The sequence below is a fragment of the Phascolarctos cinereus genome, unplaced genomic scaffold (assembly GCF_003287225.1).
Source record: "Phascolarctos cinereus isolate Bilbo 61053 unplaced genomic scaffold, phaCin_HiC Scaffold_726;HRSCAF=1367, whole genome shotgun sequence".
NCBI classification, from domain to species: Eukaryota; Metazoa; Chordata; class Mammalia; order Diprotodontia; family Phascolarctidae; genus Phascolarctos; species Phascolarctos cinereus.
In genome coordinates, this window is record NW_027556098.1 from 253,614,799 (window position 1) to 253,625,728 (window position 10,930).

A 10,930-nucleotide genomic window follows, 5' to 3' on the forward strand; every position below is an offset into this window, starting at 1 on the left:
TTAAGTGTGTACGTGTGTAACTTTTGATGTATTCCTCAGGGAAAAAGGCCATCTGTGGCAATCTCCTGGCAGAGATAGTGAAAGGAGGTAAAGATTTGCCCCCTCCCACACTTTTAATCTCTCTTTCCCAGGGAGTCAATAAGGCCATTGTTTAGTATTAGCTGTAGAAGACCACAATGCTATCAATAGAGTGACCGGGAGTGACCACATTGATTATTGAAGGGGTAGTTTGGGAGACTTCTCAGCAGCTTGGCTGAAATGTATTGACCCTTGGAGATAATCTGCTCCAAGTTGGTGCTGGTTGACTTGGTGACGAGGCTATGGGGAGGCGGAGAGCTACTGAAAAGGACAAAGATCGTTTTCCTACCTGTGCTCACTCACTCACTCACTCAAGCCTCCCGATTACAGGCTCTCCCTCCCTCCCTCCCCTCCCTCCCTCCCTCCCTCCCTTCCTGCCTGCCTATCTCCCACCCTCCCTCAGCCTGTCTCTCTCTCTCTTTTCCTCACACACACTTCATATTTACTTTGCACTTCTCCTCTAATTACACATTTCTGTAAATTGGCCTCCATTTAAATGCTTCATTTACTCCCATTTAATATTTCTTGCTTGGCCCTCTGCATAAAGAAGGAACTCAGCAAAAACTAGCTCCAAGGCTGCTCTCTCTCTCCCAGTCAGAAACATGACACATGGAGGTTGTGCAAACACCAGGGGTTAAAAAGCTGAAGGCATTTCAATTAAGGGCATGTTCTTCCTCTCCCACTGTTAAGATATTATAATACCTGCTAGGGAGAGGAGAGTTAGCCAAGGTGTGTGAAGGGTGGGGGAGGGGGATCCCAAAGAACACATTTTTATATCGGGAAGACATCAGACTCTCTTAACAAGGATTTTCTATGTACCAGACACCCAAGAACCAAGCTAGTAAACCCGCTGAGCAAAAAATGTATTTTTGCATTTCTTACACGTATGGTTTCATGATATCATAAAATCTCCTGGTCCATTATAGTTGAAATGGGTTTCCTCTAGGAGACGGCGAGCAGGTTCCCGCCCCCTCCCCCTGTCTCTCTCCCTTCTTAGGGAGGACGATGAGCATTTGACTCAATACTGAGCCATTAGGCAATTCTCTTCCCAAGCCATTTAACAGCAGCTCTTATGGATAAATAAACAAAAAGGGCTGTAAACCAATTACAGTGTGGATAGTGAAAAAGTATTTTATTAGCAGGAATTACTGATAGACTTCACTGATTTTCAGCCCCTCACCTGTTCTCTCTCCTTTTCTTCTTTTGCCAAGAGATGGGATTTTAGAATAGTGAAATTTGGGTGCCATTGATAGATTCTGAGTTGAGCACCACAATGCCAAGTCATTCATGTTGCTTAGAGTGGCACAGGAATGCTAAAGACAGGATTTAACATGATTCACTAAAAAAAAAATTAAAAAATTAAATTTGTTCCAAAAGTAGAAGAGCTGCACCTGATTTTACTTAATAAATGGCCTTCAGAGATTCATAATTTTTATAAGATTAGAGGTGGAAGGGACCTTAGCTATTCAATTTAGGTCAACAAATACATATTAAGCCCTTTCTGTGTGCCAGGCACTCTGTTAGAAACTGAGAATTTAAAGACAAAAATTAAAAGCAGTCCATACCCTGAAGGAATTTACATTCAATGATGGTGCTACAACACACAGACATATAAGTAGGTCCCAGACAGAAAATGTTAAAAATACAATTTTAGTCATCCACTTCAATCCTCTTATTTTATAGATGTGGAAACTGAGGGATAGGAGGGTAGAGAAATTTGCCTAAGGTTGAAAAAATAAGAATTGAGTAATTTGCTTTCTGAGCTGTTCCACTCCTAATTAGTTGCTAACACCATACCACTTCAAAAATATAGGTCTATTCTTTCCTTATTTCAGGGGAGATGGGGCGTGGAACATGAAAACAAGTCTTCCTGGTGCAAAATCCAGTTCTCTATCCAGACTCCCATTTCTTGTTCCAATGTAGACAAAAACAGTTTGCTTTCCTTAGCAAAATCTCCCTTTTTGGAGGCCTTGGCTCATTCTAGGCTCTGGTCTTCTTGATCTCATTTCTTACAGGTTTCTGATACTCCTTTGTTGTTATTATTCTTTTTTATTGTTTATATATTCCTCCTATTTAGGGGTTTGGGTACAAGTCTTTATTAAATGTCAGGCCTTCTAGATTTCATTGCGAATGCCTAAGTTTGAATATTCCCAACCCCATGTCTCAGTAGTCAGGTCTACCTACCTGGCAGTTAAAGAAAAATCACCTTTTGACCAACCCTCTGGAGATGACTTCTAGCCTTAGCTATGTTGCTCTCTGAATGACAGACTGAGTTCATTATTGGGCTATACCCAAGATCTTGTCAATTTGATAAGCTCTGCCAGACTTTGCAGGTTGTTGGCATAGCAGAGGTTCGCTTCCAGATCACGATGATGAATCACAGTAAGAACTTGGTGCAGGTCCTTATGAATGACTGCATGTTAATGGAATTTATGATAATTGTATTTTGAAAACCTCATTTTTAAAGGCAATTGTGAGCTCAACATTTTTCATAAATTGGAGTCCTTTTGTAATGAGAGAATCTTTCCTAATATATTCAGGGTTTGATTTTGGATTCTTGTGATTCATCATTTCTCTAAGGAAGGAAAATCATAAATAAATTTCGTTTTCCAGCATGCTTTCTTCTTCCTACTTTGTGTAATGAAAGCGAATTTTCTGAGGCTCAGCTTTGAAAGGGACACAGTTCTCAGGTGGGAGGGAGGACCTGGGAATTCTAATCTCACATTTTCCACTGACTCACAAGGCTAGACAATACCAGAAAATGAAATGAAGAATGGAGTCAGTTTTCCAGGTGATTTAAACAACTAACTCCCAGGTGTTTCATAAGATTTAGAGCTGGGAACATCATCTAATCCAAGTCCTTCATTTTATAGATAAGGAAATTCTCATCTCCCACCATGGTGACTATTCACTGAATCAAAATTCCCATGCAAATTTTTGATCTCCAAATCAATATGTCTTGCTACTATGTTGTGCACATATTTGCCTCAGTTTTCTGGATAAATTAGTTGAACTTATTTTTCTTTTCTATCTTTCCTTCCTTCCTTCCTCTTTCTTTTTTCTGTTCTTTCTTTCTTTCTTTCTTTTTTTTTTTTTGAGACAAACAGATATTAAGTGAATTGCCCAGGGTCACACAGCTAGTAAATGTCTGAGGCCAGATTTGAATTCAGGTCCTCCTGACTCCAGGAGTTGTTCTATCCACTGTACCACCTAGCTGCCCCAGTTGAACTTTTTTTTAAAAAAAAAATCTGGATTATTCAGATAAATTAGCTTAATCCTACCTTCGCTTTGATAATTACCAGGTGACCTTAGTCAAGTCCTTTATCATCTCTACAGCTGTTATGGAATGAGTTTCTGAGGTGGCAAAATGAGAGGATGGAAACACTGGAGTTTATGGGTAGGAAGAAGATGGAAGAAACCACTCACACTCCTGTTCATCCCTGGAAAACCTCAGCTCCTGCCACAGCTAGAGACTTGGAATTGATTCTCTGGAATAAGGTCTCTGGAAGATAACTCATCTTCCTATCTTCTACTGGATCCAATAATGTATGAAATGATTATGTTTACTATTGTGAGGCAGGAGTGGGAGTGAAGGGAAGCAAGAAATTAAAAGTACCAACTTTTGCTTAATATCCTTATCTTGTTTAAACGATATTGTTGTCCCGAAGTTCCTGGTATTGCTGAATTGGTCCATTCTTATTCTAACACTAGTCCAGTCTCTTAACGTATTCCTCACAGCAGACCCATTCTCAAGGATTTCCAAGTCGTAGTACATGGCATCTGGCACAGTATGTGCCATTTCCCTTTTGACCTCGGGTCAAGCTAATTTGCTTTTCTTCTTCCATTCAAATTCATCACTTTCCCTCCTCCCTCTCCCTAGCCGATATGTACCATTTCCTTTGTTCTCCTTCTGCATCATTTCAACAAAGTATATGTCTTTCAGCAAGAGGCGAAAGCACACACCCTCTGCATGGGAGACTGGGGGTGGGAGAAGAGTCTCCTGATCACACCCGCATGTGTAATCTGTTGTTTAAGGAGATGATTGGTTTGAAGAAAACTACATGGATAATTGTAAATAGTAAATAGCCCCTAGAGTTGGAGAGAGGAGCCTCCAATTTAGTAGTTCTATTGTGTCTGTGTCTCAGGGTTTCAGTTCTAGAGACTGGCAATGTCTTATCTCCCCTATCTATGGAATGGGGATAATTGACCATAATCACTATGAGATAGTGGGCATATGTTTTCAAATCATTTTGAATTCATTTCAATTCAGTTCTATTCCATAAGCAATTTTTAAGTGCCTATTGTGTGCCAGATGCTGGACTAGATGCTGGCAATTTTCCTACCTCCAATGTTCCTGGCCTCAAGGAACTTACATTCTACTGGAGTATACAATATGAACACAGATAAGAAAATACACAATGTTTATGAAGTTATACTAAGCAATTTCCGAAAGGAGAGAGAGAAAACCAACCAACAACTAGGTGGATGGGGGGGGGGGAATTCAGGAAAGATGTAGTATAGGAAATGTAACTTGTGCTGTTCTTTGAAGGAATCTCAGAATTCCAGGAGGCAGAGGTGAAAAGGGCATACACTCCAGACATGGGGGGTGGGGTGCCACCTTGTAAAAGCACAAAAATGTGAAAACATGGGAAGGAATATCACATATGGGGAAAGTTAGTATTTCAGAGAGAGAGAGAGAGAGAGAGAGCGCAGGAAAACAGGGAAGGTATCAGTAATCACATTATGGAGGATTTAAATCTTTTATTTTATCCTTCAGGCAACTTGGAGCCACTGAAGACTTCTGAGTAAAGGATTAATATGGTTAGATCTGTGTTTTAGAAATGTCAGTTTGGCAGCTGTGTGAAGAATTATTGTAAAGGCTTGAGACTGGAAGCAGGGAGCCTAAATAACAGGTTATAGCCATAGTCTGTGCAAGAGGTGATAAGGTGTGAACTAGAATTCATATGAATGAAAAGAAAGAGATGTATAGGAGAGGTGCTGTGGATGTAGAGTTGACAAGCTTACTGCTGTCTTGCTTGAATTATTGCAGCAGCCTTCTCAATGATCTCCTTAAATCAAATCTTTCCTCACCTCATCTCTTACCTGTCAAATCCATCTTCTGTACAGATGTCCAGGTGATATTCCTAATTACAAGCCTGACCATGTCACTTCCCTGTTCAACAAATTGCATTAGGATCAAATAGATATGTCTGTTTGACATCTAAAGCCATTTATGACCTGGCTTTGATCTACCCTTCCAGTCTCATTGTGTCTTACCCTAGACTCCCCAGTCCACCCACACTGGTCTTGCTGCTCCTCACAGGTGCCACTCCATTTTCCATCTTGGGGACTTTGCACAGGTTTTTCCCTATGCCTGGATTTACTTCTTCCTCATCCCTGCCTCTTAGGATCTCTCATTTCTTCCAAAGCTCAGCTCAATTCCACCTTCTATGTGAAACCTTTTCTGATTTCTTTTGGTTGCTAGTGCCTTCTCTCTCAATCCCTGTATTTATTTTGTATATACTGCCTTATGTATAGACATACATGCATGTCATCTCCTCTAATAGGATGTAAGCTCTTTGAGGACAAGGAGCGCTCTCTTTTATCTCTGTATTCCCTTTGCCTGTTATGTAGCAGTCACTTAATAAATGTTAATTGATTGATTGACTGAATATGTGGATTGAAGGAGAGGGAAGCAATGAGGATGACTCCTAGGTTGGGAATCTGGGTTACTAGAAGGCATCTTCAATAGAAATAGGAAAATTGGGAGGAGGGATGAGTTTTGGGGAAAAACATGAGAGCTATCTTAGACATGATGAATTGGGAAAAATAAGTTGGGGCTCATTGAGAGAAGTATTTTCTGGTTTTAGGATGTGACAGAGTTGCCAGAATTTTATTTAGTTAAAATGACTACTACTCATAGTAATTTCATAGTAAGGGACCAGTGGAAAGAGCTCTGGATTTTGTTAGGAGACCTCGGTTTGATCCTGCTTCATCTCATTACTGATCATATGTCATTACCTGTCTGAGTCTTGTTCTTTATCTATAAATGGAGCTGATCCTATTTATTCTATAATCTTGAACAAGGTTGTTGTGAAGAAAGCACCTTACAAACTAAATCGTGGATTGCAAATACTAGATATTGTCATAATCCACATGAAGTTTTGGGGGCATAGAAAATGTTTGCAAGTGAGTGAGATTGGGTTACACAGAAGAAAGGAAACACAATATCTGCATCTTTGTATTGGGGGAATTCATTTTGTGATTTTTAGCAATCGCCTTTTGAACTGGGCCTGCATAGATTACTATCCTACTTAATGAGCTCATGGGACTCTTCTTGAATCTTTGGTACCATTTAGTATCAAGGAGATGTCAAATAAAGTCAACAAACATTTATGCTCCGGGCTTGGTGCTAAGTGCCAGTCAGTCCCTGCCCTCAGGGAGTTTCTATTCTGATTGGTGGGGGGGGGGAGAGTAACATATAAAGTGGATTGGGGAAGGGCGTGGAGGAAAAGTCTTCAGACTCAGGAGCAGAGCCAGTATGAAGGTTGAAGGTTTGATTGTGGGATTGGCTCTGGCATTTCCTCATAATGGAGATTGTGGGATGGACCCACCTATTAGAGGAAGGGGATGAAGAGGTTGAGGGATCTTCTGGGGTGAGAAGGATGAAGACCCTAGTTCTGAGTCCATAGTTTCACGGTCCTAAAGAGTACTTGGAAGAAGTATTTGAGGTTTACACTTACCCAGGATTCTTTTGGGGAGTGCTTCTTAGTTTCCTACCACCCCTCATCTATGTAGAGTAGGAAAAGCTGACCACATTCTGTGTCAGGCCAAGCATAAACCCATTGCAGAGGAGAATGGGGATAGGTAGAGTGGAAGGAGAAGGGGTGTCTCATTTTTACATTGTCTAAAACAGCATTGCATGGTCCCTCCCCAAATTTGAAAGGGGGAATGGCATGAACTGATGTGACACCACAAAAATAAAGTGATCACAATTAATTGGCACACAAACATCTGCCAAAATATGTCCCCAACCTAATTTTCCAGCCTTATTTCAATAATAATAATAATAATAGTTACTAGTATTTATACGGTGTTTTAAGATTTACAAAGTGCTTTATATGTTATCTCATTTGATTTTCACTACAACCCTATGAAATAGGTGCTATCATTATGCCCATTTTACAGATGAGGAAACTGAGGCCGAGAGAAGTTGTGACTTGCCTAGGGTAATACAGCTACTGAGTGTCTGAAGCAGAATTCAAACACTGGTCTTCCTGACTCTGAGTTCAACATTTTACCCACTGCATTACCTATTGGCCTTTCAAATTATTCCTCTTTACAAATTCTGCATTCCAGACAAACTGAATTGCTAGTTTTTCTCCAATTTCAACCTACTTTCTCCCACCTCCATGCATTCTGTAGGTAGTCCCTCTTTCCTAGAAAGAACTATCTTCTTATCTCTGTTTAATTATAGTTCTTTCTTCCTTCAACATTCTGCTTATATGCTCATATTTTCCTATAACAGTTTACTTGAATCTCCCTTTTGACCCATCATGCTCTATATTGTCTATTTATCTCTATACATGTAATTCCACCAATAAATCATATGTAAGCTTCTTGAGTTTGGAGATCATGTCATTTTTCCTCATTGAACCCTGGTTTGAGTAGGCCTGAAGAAGTTTTTCTGAGGGATAGTTCTTTCTTTTCTTTTTCTTTTTTTTTTTCTGAGGGACATTTCCAAGACCAGAATGCTACTGAGAGGAAGGAGACATGACTCCTGATTGGCTGAGAGAATACTGAGTTGAAACACTATATATTTACTTTAGTGGAGGAGGGGCTTCTTCAGATGGTTGGAAGACTTTCAGAGAGGTGGTCAAGACAGAAAAGTATGAACTTTTGGATGGCTAATGGGAGCTCCTGGAGCTCCAGAGTTGGGAGATAGTACTTAACATATTCTTTGATTTTAGGAGCTTGCAAACTAGAGACTGCTGAAAGCAACCATCCCCTCAGAGAGCTGATTCTCTCTGCTAGTTTGATCTGAGTTGGGTTTTTTTTTCACTTAGTCAAAGAGCTCATATGATCTGTATATTCTTTGGTCTATTCTAATTTCTATAACTTTCCTGATTTCTATGTGCTGCTTACTTTGATAAACAGACTCACTAGTTATTTGTTATGATTATTTTGTGTAACTAGCAATTGGTGGGAGGGGACTAAGTTGGTAATAGTAAGCGAAGTATTACCTTCCCCTTGAGAGTGATGAGGGACAGTTGCATCAATCCTTAGGTGCCCCAAAGTACTAAACCATTAGACTACATTGTGTGGTTTGTCCTTCGTTCTCCAAGAGGACCATGACATCAGGAAGATGATGCCATGACTTACAAATGAATTGGATTTAAGTGAGGGAGGGCTATGAAAAGTCACCAGCCTCACTTTCTCCTCCAGAGCCATCCAGGTCCAGTGGCCAGATATAGATCAGGACCACTAGAGATGGCCAAGATGCAGTGGGGAGACCTTGGCCTTTTTAAGCTAAGGTCTTTCTGAGTTCTTACTTTAACTGAGGCAACACTCACTGAGTGATTAATACTGTTTAAGAAATGAACTGAGGGATGACCCCCTTAGACTACAGATATTTGAAGAGTAGTGAATAGATATAATTCTAGCCCAATATTTTCTTGGCAGTAGACAAAGGAAGGAGCAAGCACCCAGCTATAGCCTTCCTCCTCCCCACAAAGGTGGAAATCATAATCTTTTGGAGAAGACTAAGCCTAATCCCAGATCAGATACTATCCATGTCACAGTCAAAACTGAGCCATCTTCATATGTTAGACAGCCATTCATGTGTATCTTACATTTCTCTCCCTGACACCTAATACATACTTTCCACATAGTAGGCATGTAATAAATGTTGTTACATTGAACTGGACTGATTTCCTGCCATCATGAAAGGTCAGAATCTGTACCAGAACAATGCCAAATGTCCAGAAGTGGCTGAAAATAGTCTTGACTCACTGACACCCATCTGGAGAACAGACAGTCATTATGAACTTATTGACAGAGCCCCCATGAGTATTTATGGGGAAGTGATGAAGGAAATGGGTCTGACACATGGGTGGAGCAAGGGGCCACTCTGGCTTTTCACAGTAGTTGTGCAGTGAGTGGATTTTCTTTTGAGGGTCCATGACCAGGACTTCTTTTTTGTAGTTCTCGGACAGTTCAGTGCAGTAGAAAGAGCCCTGCTTTTGGGTTCAGAAGATCCAGGTGCAACTAACTTCCAGTTCTGCTCCTTATGGGTTGTGTTACCTTGGGTCAGTTATTTCATCTCACTGAAAATGGTTCCTCATCTCTAGAGTGAGAATAATAAATAATAAGAGGTGTATTACCTATTTCACAAGGTTGTTGAGAGATAATGTATGCAAAATAAATTGTAAAGTATCATACAATTATAAGCTAATTAGTAGAAGAAATAAAAAACCACATGGAAACAGGATGAGGAACATGCTATTTATTTCTGTCATCTTGTCCCACAGAAGCTTTCAGTGAGACTATATAAGATGATCTTACGTTGTAATTTTTATTCAATTACAAAAAAGCAGTGATTTTCTATACCTGTACAATATTCTGCAAAAAATTTAATATAAATAGGGGGCAGCTAAGTGGCACAGTGAATAGAGCTCTGGCCTTGAAGTCAGAAGGACATGAGTTCAAATCCAGCCTCAGACACATAACGCTTACTAGCTATGTGACCCTGGGCAAGTCACCTAACCCTGAGTGCCTCACCAAAAAGCAAAAAAAAAATTAATATAAATAAATTTATAATAAGATAGTAACTTTTCCCAGAATGATTTTAATCTGAATTTCATTGAAAAAGATGTGAAGAATGAGACTAATAATAATAGTGATGATAAGAGAGAGGATTCAATAAATAAATTCTTTTGGAACTGGAATATTATCACAGTTAAACTATCTTCCATAATCATTTAAATCTAACACTGATCCACAAAAATTTAAGAAAGATGGCTTTAATAAATGTTGCTATAACCAAGCACTCATAACCTCTAAAGAATGTGGAATGAAAGATTATAGAGGTTATATAGAGATCATATAAAGGTTATAAAAAGTTATAGAAATCTCACAGAAGAAATTAAAACAATGAGGAACCAAAGGAAGTTCATATCAAGCTTGCTGTCTTGTCTTTTCCTGTTGTCTCAAAGATGCCTGCATTGAGCTTTCAGAAGATAAGCCTGCATCCCAATCCTTTCATTCAATTACACAGATTAGTCATCTGATCCATCTGTATAATAATTTACAAAAAAATAAACAAAAACAGAACAATAGAAAGATAGTGACTTGCCCTAGTACCATTATAGTCGGAGAACCATTGGGCATTAAGAAGAGAACAAGATGATGGTGATGATAAGGATGGTAAAGATGAGGATCCTAAGGATGTGTTGGTTGGCATATATGTGTTGGATATTGACTATGGGCTAATAAGTCATGCCTATATCCAAATGTAAGCTTAATCCCCTGTAGGCAAGGGGAGGGCTAGATTTCAGAGGGGCATGGAAGAGATCCTTTATACATATATACATATATATACAGACACAGACCCACACACATGCACACACACACATACTCTGAGAGAAAGAAGCAAGAGAACCAGTCTCATTAACTAACACTAGTATTACCATGATTCCTTTTCCCTGGTGATATAATTTTTCTTGGAACAGATATCTTAAGAGTATTTTTGGGAATAGAGAGAATCAATCTGAAAAAAATGTGCATTCCTCACTTTTAGTTTATTTTCAGTCATTTTTATGTATACCTACACATTCCCCACCTACATATACAA